The sequence below is a fragment of the Rhipicephalus sanguineus genome, chromosome 7 (assembly GCF_013339695.2).
Source record: "Rhipicephalus sanguineus isolate Rsan-2018 chromosome 7, BIME_Rsan_1.4, whole genome shotgun sequence".
Lineage (NCBI taxonomy): Eukaryota > Metazoa > Arthropoda > Arachnida > Ixodida > Ixodidae > Rhipicephalus > Rhipicephalus sanguineus.
This window is the reverse complement of record NC_051182.1, coordinates 104,853,254-104,866,791: the sequence shown is the minus strand read 5'-3', so window position 1 is coordinate 104,866,791 and position 13,538 is coordinate 104,853,254. Positions and strand designations below refer to the sequence as shown.

The window sequence follows — 13,538 nt, the reverse complement described above, 5'->3', positions numbered from 1 at the left end:
AGTTTCTGGTGTGGCTCGGCCAGTTTCTGGTGTGGCTGAGTTTTTCAGGCCAAGCAATCTGCGTAAACGCAAGAAGCTCGTTAACGTCAAGTATGTTTACGACGTGCAGGAGATTGAAGGAACCATTTCGGCGCGCTGCAACTCGCAAGTGCAGCGAATCTCATACGACGTTGAACTCGAGTTAAGTTTTACGAGGCATGCTCGCGCGATTAACGACAGCGCATAAACGAAAAGATTGCTGTTAAGAAAGCCGTAATGATTTGCATTACACGACGAAACGGAATCAAGAAAGGTCCAGTGACGAAGGCTAGCCGTCGGCGGCCCGAATGAGCGCATTCGCGTCGTGTGCCGTTTTCTGCCGCATTCAGTCGCAAACACACTTTTTCCCCATGCACGGTCGTAATTTTCAACATTTGCTTCCAGGGAATTCGTCAAATTCTGTCAGCGCGCGGTGGCGGTCGAGAAGCGACGGCGCGCAATGTTTACAGCCGGCCGCTGGAAGCAGCCGGAAAAATCGTAGGCACATACGCAGGGTGACTCACGGCATCGCTTTTCTCGTTTCGCACGAAATGCCGGCTGCATATCCTCGTGATCGCCGTCGACAGCCACGGCGTGCCGTCTGGACTGCACACAGGGAATATATACATATGTAAACGCGTGCACGCGCGTACGAAAAGTAATCAGCGCGCTACGTTGCAAACCACGTTTTGCTCGCGTACTCACTTCACGCGTCGGACGGCACGTATCCAGCGGTTCCGTCGCTCCACTTCGTACGGCTTTCAGGGTAACCAGTAAAACCGCACATTAGGATCCTTACCCCCATGTTCGAGGCAATTAACCACGCAACAATAACGGCGGCGACCGCGCTTCGGGACCGCGCGCTGCTCAGAGCCGTCGCCCAGACCACGGTGTTAGAAGTACAGGCAGTACAGGTGGGACGACGCAGCACCGGCGCCATGCGCTCGCTGCGTCGAACTTCGGTTCCTCCGCGACGTCACGCCGCGAGATGGCAGGAGCAGTCAAGAGGCTCACAGCGGCGCGCGCCGGCCGCTCTTCCGACAACGCCACGGTGACGAAGCAGTTGTCATCGTTTTATCGTTTTATTCTTTTTGTGCGTGGCAGGTCATGCTATTCGAGTGAGAAAGCCGTGAAATGGGCCGAAAGTGTTTTGTGCCGCGGTGCAGCTCTGTGTACAAGACCTGGGGTGCTATGCAGGATGGCCCGAGTTTGGCGAAACTCGGTATCTTTCCGAGCTCTGGCGACACCCCCTTTTGAACGAGCTAATAGTACGATAAGGTGAAATCCATCCCTCAGTGCGCGCTCCGTTCCATTGGTTACGATGGAACGCGGCGTCACGTCGAGGGCGGTCGAGAAGGTTGGGTGGTGTCTTCAAACTAGAGGCACCTTCTTTCATTTGTTTGTCGTTCCACTGAGTGCAGACGTGCACCCATGCAGGAAAAGTGGCAGAAAGCTCTACTAACTATATTTTTTATGTGTGCGCGGGCCGTTTGAATTCATTTTCAAGCGTTTAATGTCTGCAGCAAGTATCCTTTAGAATAAGCAGCACCGTTGCCTCCGAGATTAGTTCCGACCGAGTGCCTTACAACACCGCGGCTATAGCTAATCGCCGAGGCCACGTGTATAATTACCATGGTCGGCCTGTACATTCTAGCGCGTTGCTCGGCCGGCGCGCGCCCTCGTCGTTCTCTTCTTCATCGTCTGCTCGGTCCCAGAGCACGTGCGCCCGGCTGATTAGCTAATTGGTTTGGCGGTATACCTAGCTATGTCAGGATATGCTATGACGAAGCTGATTAGGCCAAATCTTGCTAAAGTCGAGCTAACTAAGCCACGTCTTACTAAGACCATGCTAATGAAGTCGTGTAAAGCTAAGAACAAGGTAATTGAGATCATGATAAATAACATGACGCTAATTAGGATCGTGTAATTAAAACCAAGATAATGAAGACCTTACCCGCCGAGATCGTGTTAATTAGGATCGTTCTAATTACGATTATGCTAATTACCTCTGCACTGTTCAGGACCTTGCAAATTAAATCTGTGTAATCAATGCCGAGGTAATTAAGACATTATTAGTTATTGTTAATTAACACAGCGCTAATTATGAGCGTGCCAATTAGGATTGTGCTCATTAGGATTACGCTAATTACCTCTGTACTATTCAGGACCTTGCGAATTAAACCTGAGTAATTAATGGCGCGGTATTTAAAACATTATCAATTAATGCTAATTAACACGACGATAATTAGGAGCGTGTAATTAAAAGAAAGATAATCAAGACCTTACTCACCGAGGACGTGTTAATTGGGATCGTGCTAATTGTTATCATGCTAATTACCTCTGTAATTAATTATTGTCGTGGTAATTAAAACATTAACAATTAGGAAAGGACTACTCACTATCATGTTAGTTAAGACCTTCCTAAGCAATAGCACCAATACTGAGACCGAACTGACACGGTGATTACACCGAAGCAGACCAAGCAGACTGAGTAAACGAGCCACGTAAAAAGGTGGAAGAAGCTAGGTGATCACAAACTCCACCGATGGCCCAAGCCCTGCAGAAGCACCGCAAGCTGAACAAATTATTTTATATGCAAAGAAGCTGCTGAGTAGCGTCCACTGCATGAAACAGTTGACAGGCACACTGGCACTATGACAGTCACGAGTTGAACTGGGGCCTTTTCAGAATCAACGAGTTTGTGCCCGAGTTCGCGCGTCAATCAATTTGATTGACAGACGCCCGCGGCGTAAAGCGGGTCCGCCCACCGCGTTCCCCCTCGCCGAGGAGCAGTGCTCACGCAACAACGCCAGCGAGCGGCACGATTCATCTATGAGCTTAATCGCACATACTATGCACACACGCACGAAGAACTAAAGGTTATATCATCACGTGGCTACGGTGCCTCGCATTCAATTTCACCGCTCTCACGACGTACCACTCCCAGCTATGAAGCAAGTGCCCCTGGTGGGATTTGCGGCGAGAAATGTTACTATTACTTGTTTGCGGAGACACTGTGTCTACCGATTCGCTAATACAAAAAAATGTTCATACGTGTAATGTAAGTATAGCAGTAACCTGTCCATATTTATCTGTAATATTCCAGAGAAGCGAAACGAGCTGCACCAGAGTGCTGCGTGGTCGCCCTTGTTGCCTTCGAGAGGGGAAATTTCCATGCACTAGGTGGAAGGAAAGAATTTTCCGAAAGAGGACAAACGCCCACGAACACGCCCGTGGGAGGCGCGATGATCAGTTGGCAAAAAGATAGCGCGACAATCACGCTGACGTCGCTGCACTGTCAAAATGTTGACTGAGTGGCGGCGCTGACGCGTTCGCACGCGGTATTCCTTTGAAAACCGCCGCAAATGCCGCGCATGCATTTGTGACGCCATTCTCGTTCTTTTTGCCGTTTTTATCAACGCTTCTATCGCGCGCTCCGCACTGTCTTCGTATCATGACCGCCGTAGGGCGGGCTCGGAGCAAACTCGTGTGCCCGAGAAGCTCGGGCCATCCTGCATAGCACCCCTGCACTGAAAAGTCGATTTTTCTGCACCCCGAGATGCGGAATCATGTGCGGAACGCCTGAATGTTTGGCGCCATGCGATTCCGCGCAAGGACCGCGTGCTGCAGTCGACTGATTACGTGTGCGAGAAGCACTTCGAGCCGAGGTACATAACGAAGACGTGGGAAGCAGTGTACAAAGGGCACGTTCTTGTGAGCACATCACGAAAGGCGGCTCTGGCTAATGACGCCGTGCCGACGAAGTATTGAGTTCGTTTTGAGTTCATCGTCTTGAGTTCGTCCACGCCGTGAGTTGGCCCGTTTTTTTTTAACACCTACGTGCGTGTGCAGTATTTCTCTCTCCGTGCGAAAGCTACGCTTGTTAACAATGAGAATATCTGGGGTTTTACGTGCTGAAACCACGTTATGATTATGAGGCACGCTGTAGCAGAGCTCCACAAATTTCGGCGATGTGATGTTATTTAACATGCACTGACATCGTAAGTACACGGGTCTCTAGCATGCCGCCTCCATCAAAATGCGACCGCCGCGGCTGGGATCGAACCAGGGAACTTCGGTCAGCAGCCGAGTACCGTAACCGGTGTACCATCGCCGTTGACTGGCTACGCTCGTAAAGACTCCGCACACCGCGATCGACGTGTTCCTTGAAAGACGAAGTAGTAACGCTGTCTTCGGGTGACTATGCGAGGCATAAACAGTGAAATATATTCCTCAGTTGGCAACAGAGAAGAATCGGAAACATATATCCACCATTCATAATGTCTCCCCTTCTCGCAAGTGCCAAACCAGGATGCTTTTTCATATCCTTCGTCGGTGCCTCAAAACTTAGCTGCTGGCATCGCTAAAATTCAGTATTTTATGCACGACCAGCTAAAAAGTCGTATTCGTGACACATTTTTTTATCCGCGATCAACGACCGCAAATTACTTCGAATGTTCGCGACAGCAAAGACAGTATTTTCTGTTGTAATACTACGGCTAATGCGGTACTATCTAAACTATACTTCTACAATAGAACTAATTTTTGTCATATTTCAGCGTGACGTCACTGTCATATCTTTATTGTCCGAATGAGGAAAGCATATGCTGAATTTGCACCGCCAACCTTCGCGGTGGCAAATTCAATATATTCAACAGGTAGCGGCTGTATCGTCCAAATTTCGATTTATTCGAAGCTATTATTTATTTATTTATTTTTGCCCTCGTTATAGCGCGAACGCACAGTTTTTTATTCATTTCGAGGGGCGGTCGCGGCTCCGAAGCGACCACGCCTGATACCGCTCTTGAGCCACCAGTAGTGTAGCGCCATCTAGGGCCCTGTGAACCAGACGCCACAAACCGCGGACAAAAGTTCGCCGCTTCCGGAGGCGCCGTCGGTCCACCTATAATACTTCTAACACCGTGGCCCAGACCACCTGCTTTCGGCACGGTTTGTTGAAGCAGGGATCGCTCGTCAAACATGTCAGACTCTGCAGGCATAGCGGACAAGTTCCTGCGTACATTTTAAGCACTTTTTGAGCCTGAAAACTAGGCGCAAAATTAAGTAAAACGCTTAAAGCAACTGAGAACTGCGTAACTCGCCGGTCGGCGTCCATTTTTGACTACCCAAGCAACTTCGGCGCACGCCACCAGGCTCCGCCACAGTACTCGAAACTCCAGCGCGTCAGCCCTATGCGCCGGTGCGAATCGTAAGCCAGACTGACTCGCCCTATTTTGAGTAATTATGTTTTGCGCGTTACAGCTCGTGGCTCCACGCACGCACGCTAGTGACAGGCCGACATAGTTTAAGCAAGCATGCTTACAACTACGCCGGCCTGTCGCTGACAAAGTGCAAAGCTTCTACCGTAGGCGCCTCGCCTGTTGGTGCGGTTATGCTTGATTGTCGTTTCTTGATACATGACAGCATTTTATCATATCTGTAATTGGAAATGTTTCTTTAGAGTGACTTGATGATCTGTTATTTGTTGTAAATCCTGCGTAGCTTACTTGCTTTCTCTGTATGCAGCTTTTCGTCACTGCTGTTTGTGCAAGATATTGGGCCTGAGACCACGCCAGCTAATGCGGAAGCCAGTGCAGTTTCTTTGACGAGACTTGGAGTGCATTCATGCAGAATTCTTTTTACGTTGCTGCCGTGCCACTCAGCTTCACCTTGTGCGGTCACCTTCCGACGTGGTTTGTGCCACATTTGGTTGTGCTTTATTCATTAATAAAGCCAATTTGACAACATCATGGGATAATTTATTGTTGCTGAGAAGCGCGATTATTTATTTGCGCGCCATCCGCTAAACGTCATTTATGTAATGCAGTATACGTGTTGATCCCTTGCGTACGTGTTCAAATTTATTATAAACCGATGTCTTTTATATGAAAATTGGATATGTATGATGTGCTGAAGTAGCCAATAATTCACGCGGCATATATGAGCGACCGCAACAACTTGATTCGGTCCGCAATAAACGCGAGTAAACTCAGCGTCGAAAATTTATATATGCAACAGTGAGGACATGCGTGGGTGAACAGGTATGTACGTATGTTAGTGATCTTGCTTGGTTGTTTGGTCACTTGCTCGACGACTGACATAGGAAGTGGGAGAAAAACAGGAAAGTGCTCTCGCGGGAGCTCTTTCGGTCCCTTCAATCTCTATCTATATGGTAGCCCTCAGGCTGCCGACCAAACATGCTGCAAAGACAGTTATATTAGTTTATTTTATATTTCGAAAGTCCAAAATTTCGAAAACGGCGAAAAAACAAGAACGTCTATAAAACGTCTGTAAATAACAAGGACCCGTGGTCGTAGATCAGGAGCACGTCCTTACTTCATGAAGGCTAGCTCCTAATTCCCTCTTCGTTCTCGTCCTCCTTTCGACCCTGTCCCCACCCTCAAGACTCTGCCCCACTATTCTATTTTCAACATCCTCCGAGGGGGAGAGGACAAAAAAATGTCACATCAGTCATTTTGTGGCTTCCATTACACACAGGTTTTGCACCGGCCGGTTCACCACGTGGCGCGTAGCCGAACAAACGGAACAGGCTGTGACTATCGTGTCCGTGATGCAGTCACGTCACTCGGACAGCTGTTCTTGCACTGTCACCGCGTCTCAGACGCCAATCGGTGATGAAGCCTGCTCATCCGACGTGTAAATGAGGTGCGCGCTTCCATCTCCGTCGTTTCCATCTTGGTGTGGCATTGGTGGTGTACTCCGCACTCAGGTTCTCCTGCAGACGGTTTACTGCAGCGTTTGGGAGTCTTCTCCATGTGCCTAGATACCTGCAGCGACGTTTCTTGCTGCGGCCCGAACCCTGCGAAGTCCCGAATTTCGAGAAGGTTGCCGATATCGACGCTTGTTCTCCTGATCGGTTCACCACGTCAGTGACTTGACTCTCCGCTTCTCTGTAGGAATATGTTCGTTGAGATGCTCGCACAGTAGGTTCGCGTGGTGGTGGTATTTCTTCGGCTCCGTTTTCGGGACCCTCCACTTCCCTTCCCGAGGCAGAAGCAGCGCTTTCTCCTTCCTTGTGTACGCGCTCCTCCCTTCGCTCAGTCATAACCTCGTCCAGTTCCACGAAGCTGAACGGACACAAATCCTGACATCCAGGCTGGGCATCCAACGACAGAGATTCCAAGAAAACACACGGCACGACTGCTAGCTCCATCGAAGGAGTCATTGTCGCACGTGGGCAAGTTGTCGGCAACTTCTTCCTTTCCACGCTTCATCACTTGCTCACTGGACACAAACTGTTCATCAACTTCAACCTCATTATACATGCCACCGCTTCCACCGTTTTCACAACTGCCGCCTGTACTTTCGAGAATGACTATCGCTTGATCATCTTTCGGTTCTTCATCCCTCTTCGGAATACTACCACAGTTCTCCAATGGCTGTTCCTCTCTTGTCCAATTAGCAGCGTGCAACGTTTGCTCCGGATGACCTTCCACGCACATCATCGTCGCTTGATCACTGCCAAAAAAGACCTCCTCTCTCGGTGGCCCCATATTTCTGCAGCTCATCACCGCCGATTCGATGGCATTCTCTTTTTCATCCCTTTGTGGACTTGCAGACAATCCGCTTTTGTGGTTGGAATCTGAGCTTTCGAAACTTGTCATGTCTCTTTGCATGCCTTCGGAGATGCTGTCACAGTCGTCGGCGATTTTACAGAAACCAGCTCGGTTGTAGTTTCCGCTGTCACGTCTGGCGTAAGCAAAAGGAGGATAGCACGTGTCACGCAGGAGAACAGACTGTTCGCGTTCAGACAGGAAATACTGCCCATCAGCGATGGCATACAAGACCTTCTCATGGTATTCTGCAGACTCGTCGAGTTCCTTGTCAAGTTCCTCGTCTTCAATAACGTCGACGATCTTCCTGTCCAGCTGGCGGAGCTCAGCTTCCTTGCTCTTCAAAACGTTGACGTGCTTCATGACCCGGCGCGCTTCGGCATCGGGATTCTGCAGCAGTTCAGGAGCGTAATATTCCGGGAGACGCTGACCCTGAGAGTTCCACGCACCTTCCGAAGACGCTCGGCCGAAGTCACTGTAGTCCACGAATGACCATTCCCGGGTTTCACGGCACCAAATGTAAATAACGAGGACCCGTGGTCGTAGATCAGGAACACGTCCTTACTTCATGAAGGCTAGCTCCTAATTCCCTCTTCCTTCTCCTCCTCCTTTCCACCCTCAAGACTCTGCCCCACTATTCTATTTTCAACAACGTCTTATCTTGGTCTTTTCAAAACGTCTTTTAAAGACGTCAACTAGCGGGACATTAGCACAGCTATCAGACGTCGAAAAGACGTCTACGGCTACGGGAATGTCTTGACCAAGACGTCTATTAGCCCTTTTTGTAGCCGTTCAAGACGTCTTTTAGACGGCAAATAGCTTCTTTTGTGTTACGTGGGGCTTGCCCCAACACGAAGCTGCGCTCAGAATTCGCATTAGCTAGTGTCCTATCGTCGGTGAATTTTTTACTACGACCAAAAACCTGAACAATGCAGAGTTTGCGGGAGCGCAGAGAAGAACCGATATAACAGAATGTCGACATGTCGAGCTTATCAAGAAAACAATAAATGTCTACTACATCGACGCACCAACCTTACACTTTGTTTGTCACTCCCGCCATGCGTGCCTTGCATTATCTTTACTGTTCAGTCACCCTGCATACTTCCTGACTTTTGTACACTTTGTTTCGCTTCTGTCGACGTTCCTCGGGGGGCCTAAGGAATGCGAGTTTAGGAGCTCGCACAAATTAAAATGACCTTTGCCCTTCTACAAACTACGTGCTCGGTGCTAGAATGATACCGTCGCTCGGCGGAGTACGGTTTTCGACGGCATGGAGATGTCATCAATCATATTTCCGAGCCAAAATAAAATGCTGAGCAGTAAGCACCAAAGTGGACATTTCGCATTACGAGGCCTACCCGTGTCTCCGGTCCCGCGAAAGATACCCAAGATTCACCATTGAACGTCCCGAACGTTTAACAACACCGCTAGAACAGAGGCGGTATTCATAATCCCATAATACCGATCCGTGCGAACGCAGCCGCCCAAACCGATCCAGGAACTGAGGTGTTCAATGCCATTGGGCACGGCCAAATATGCGTACCTACCGCATCGTGCTACATACCCACGCCGCAGCTACCCTCGTTGGTTTGGTAGTTACAGCCTGGGTACATCAAACCGTACCCCCCTGATACTCGACCACCCTTTGCTCGTCGTGAGCGGAGATAGCGACCGAGCCCCGCGGCCTCGAATCATGCATAAGTGTGCTTTATAGGAGAGTCTGGAGGTGCTTATACGAGCGTATCCTCGGCCGATGCCTGGCAACGCTTGCGTCGGAACGAAGTCGTTGTTCAACCCATTGCCTTTCAGTAGTCATCGTAACATCGTTAACCACTCGGCCACGGCTCTCTCTTTTTTTTTCATGGTATTTATTATAATGCGTATTTGAAATTATCACAAACGTTATGACGTAGTGATGCATTCACTTAGCGACAATAATCGCACAAGCACTGCACAAACATTCAAAGGCTTACATGCATATGTACTGTGCAAGTCCAGAGAAACAGGAAAAGTTCTCCAAAACTTGTCACACGTGGAGACTGGTAAGGATGAACACCTCATCACGATAGGGTGCCTGTCTTGTCTCATGTTCTTCGTAAATGTCCTTTAAATGGAGAGCCATACGCATGAAATGGCTCTCCTACGTTAAGCACGGTATAAGTGTTCCCTTTATTATTTGAGCTCCGCCGAGCTGTGCCCAGCTTGAACGATGACTCTGTGAAGAAGGCGTTTTTGAGGGAGCCGCCGCGGCTGAGATTTACTGGTACCCCGGCCATCCATGATGCCGATTGTGCCAGAGAGCAGTTCGTCGACGCAGCTGCTCAGGTAGAGCGATTGATTGAGCTAATTCTTTGCTTAAAGACAAACGAGTTTCGAAGAGCTTGCCGGCTAGTAAAAAAAGGTCGGTGTAGCGTTGGTTGACCTACCTTTTAAATGTGAAGCATTTTTTAGCGAACCAAAGCCTCTTTGAGCGTTTCTATCTATCTATCTATCTATCTATCTATCTATCTATCTATCTATCTATCTATCTATCTATCTATCTATCTATCTATCTATATCTATCTATCTATCTATCTATCTATCTATCTATCTATCTATCTATAATCTATCTATCTATCTAATATTATCCCTATCTATCTATCTATCTATCTATCATCTATCTATCTATCTATCTATCTATCTATCTATCTATCTATCTATCTATCTATCTATCTATCTATCCGCATAAGTCTGGGTGCTCTCGTGATCGCCACCTTAACTTGATGTTGACCAAAATTGGCAAGGGAGGATAAGAGGGTTTGATTAATATGACTGTCTGGTCAGGACATGAATAACCTGACAATCCTGTCGCGTACGCCGTCAAACCATTTCGTTCAGACACGTCTGGCACATATCAGTATACCACGGACCGCGGTATGTGGGTATGTGCCACAAGTTATTGACAGTTTATATATATACGCAGGAATGGCGAGAACAGACATTGGTAATTTAAATGCGAGGGCATTAAGAAAAGCCGGCATCGGCAGCGTTGATCCGACGAATGCAAAGAATAATCAGGATCCGAGCACAAATCGAACCCAGACAGGTATTCGGCGTGTAAATCAAGTGTTCCAGCAAAGAGCCACGCCAGGTCTTAAACTGTTCAGGAAAAAGACCCTATATGCATACCGGTGCAACGTCAATTGTGGTTGAAATGCTTTCTACCTCATTTTATAACAAGGTAATAAACACTACTTGTGTACTCCTATGATACAGACGTCGTGTCGGCTTAACGTCAATCTTGGTTCCAGTGTTGGCTCCGCTTTTATGTCAGTCGAATGAACATTACATATGACATGTACTCCTATGACTCAGCAAGCTATATTAACGCGATAGCGTTAAAAAGGTCTTTCCGCAGAAATTACGGTGTGGGCGTCATTGGTTGTCAGCGAAAAATAATCATCTCGTATAAAATAAATAATAAAAAAATGTTAGTTTGGAGTGAGAATCGAACCCAGGCTGGTCTGCCTGGCAAGCAGCTGTTCTACAGGCGACCAGTTCAGGGGGGAGGAGGGTATCCTCTTCTCACTTGCAAAGACATCCTTCGTTATACGCACGACCGTCGCACTTTCAGCGCGCCACCACCATCTTTCTCACGAGAGGAGGCAGTAGTTTTGCGCCAGCTGCAGACCAACACGTTCCCAAATCTTGTATCTCTAAGTGAATTCTACCCGCACTGCTATGAAGACCGTTGCCCCGGCTGCGGTAACTCGCCGACAACCTTCCATGTCACAATTGAGTGCACTGCAAGCATCTTCCCTCCCTCACCAGTCTTCCTTCACCCCTTACGTAACGAGGAGCTGTGGGAATGATACTCTCCGCGACGGACCTCCCGAGGTTCTCCGAGCTGTAATACAGCGAGCCCGACTCGTCGCTGGAGTCATGTTAGAGACCCCGGACTATAGGGTTCCTCACACGCGCTTCTTTGCCATTCAGACATCAATAAAGACGTTTTCCTCTCTCTCTCTACAGAGCCACTCCATTGCTTGGAACTGTATTCTTTAATGCTTCACAAACGTACGCGTCCTGTGTACAGGTGTGACAGTACGATATGTAATATCGCGGTAAAACGGGGTACAAGCGTATATTGCCATCGTGCGTCACACCATGTGAACTGCATAACGAGTTGGTGGTTTAAAGCCAGCCACCCATTACAAAAGGCACACACATTACTGCGCGTATTCCCTTACGAATACTTAGTAAAGCATCGCAACTTATCACGCGCGTAATTGCTGTTGGTTTAAAGCATGCCACCCATTACAAAGGGCATACACTTTAGTGCGCGCATTCTCTTACACACACGTAGTGGGTACACTATTGTCATGAAAGTGCTGTTGAAGATGGCGGAAACCTTTACCTTTACTATAGGTATGTCGCAGGGGCGTGGCCAGAAATTTTTTTCGGGGGGGGGGGGGTTCAACCATACCTTATGTATGTTCGTGCGTGTGTTTGTATGTACGCGTGTATTTATACGCACGCAAAACTGAAAATTTTCAGGGGGGGGGGTTGAACCCACCAACCTCCCCCCTGGCTACGCCCCTGGTATGTCGAGTGTGTGTGTGTGTGTGTGTGTGTGCGTGTGCGAGACCGGGCGACTGAACATAATGACGAAAGCGAAATAGAGCACGATGAGGATGGGGCCGGATATCGTTATCGCGTCCAACTCTTAAAGGCGATTAAGCGTCCCCCAATTTTTTCAAGTGTTGTTCGGCCCCGGAGCAATACACTAAGGTATGCTACACATGATCTTCACAACATCGCACCGTAGCGTGCGATGATGTGAATATCGTACGCAGCATTCGTTAGAGTGTATTGCTCCGAGGCCGAGCAACGGGAAATGTTAATCTCACCGTAGCGTGCGCTTCGTTTCAATAAAACCATGTCTGTGCTCTAAACATGAGTGCTGACGTTTCGTCAGACCATAAGTTACCATTAAAACGCCATGCACATAGTCGGCGTGCCTGGCAAGTGCGCGAGGTGCACACAACCAATCCATTTACAAAAACACGTCGATCCACCTCGTAACGCTTGACTCACCCCCCCGCCCCCCCCCCCCCCCCCCCCCCCCCCCCCCCCCCAAAAAAAAAAAAAAGAAGAGAGAGAGAGAAATTGCAGCATAGACAACTACTCGCTTACCGCATCGCATGAAATCAATTCCCGCAATGCTTGGGATTCGCCGAATTTTTTCATTGAACGTTCTTAAGAGCACAAGAGATTTTAGCCAATCCCGATGACGGACGTATCACTGGCTAAGGCAGTTAGCCAATGAGAAACAATACATTGACATGCTTTGTGAATTCGGTCGCCACCTTCCTAGCGTCGGAGTATTCTCTGGGCTTGGGGTTTGGTGCATCTCTGCTTGGTCGGAATCTCAGTAGTAGAGAAAAGGGTCTGCTTTATATGTTCAAAGTACTCTGACAGAAATCACTAAGCATAGAAATGCCCTCCTATTATTAGCTTGCATAACTGTTGATTCGCTGCGCACGACTAAGTGGGGAGCGATATATACAGTGAAAAGAGACGGATTGGTCAACATTGAATGCATTTTGTATTTGAAGCAAATATCCACTGAACGAATTCGTACTGAAATCACTCTAATCAAACTTTACAGTAAATTGCGGGAATCGCGTGTTAAGGAGCAACAATTGCATTACAATTTCCATCAGAATTTTAGAATTAAACGTAACAAAAAAACGCCTGTTGGTATTTATAAAGCATTATGCAAGAGCTGCAGTTCATAAGCTTCAGTTTTTTTCTAGGCGATTATGCAAGGACCAGATAAAGAAAACGACTAAGAGATGCCTCGACAGAAGTGGCTGACCCGCACAGCCCTTACGAGACAATTGGTTTTACGGCACAATGACTATATAAACATACATTTGCAACAGATTCGACAAGGTGGTTGCA

General features: G+C 48.2%; 1 protein-coding gene across 1 annotated transcript in view; it reads left to right on the top strand.

Annotated features, from left to right (window-relative positions):
* The window catches only part of LOC119399690 (probable chitinase 10), a 685,554-nt gene that overhangs the window by 219,941 nt on the left and 452,075 nt on the right, over positions 1-13,538 (top strand). The gene's annotated exons all lie outside the window — the stretch shown is intronic.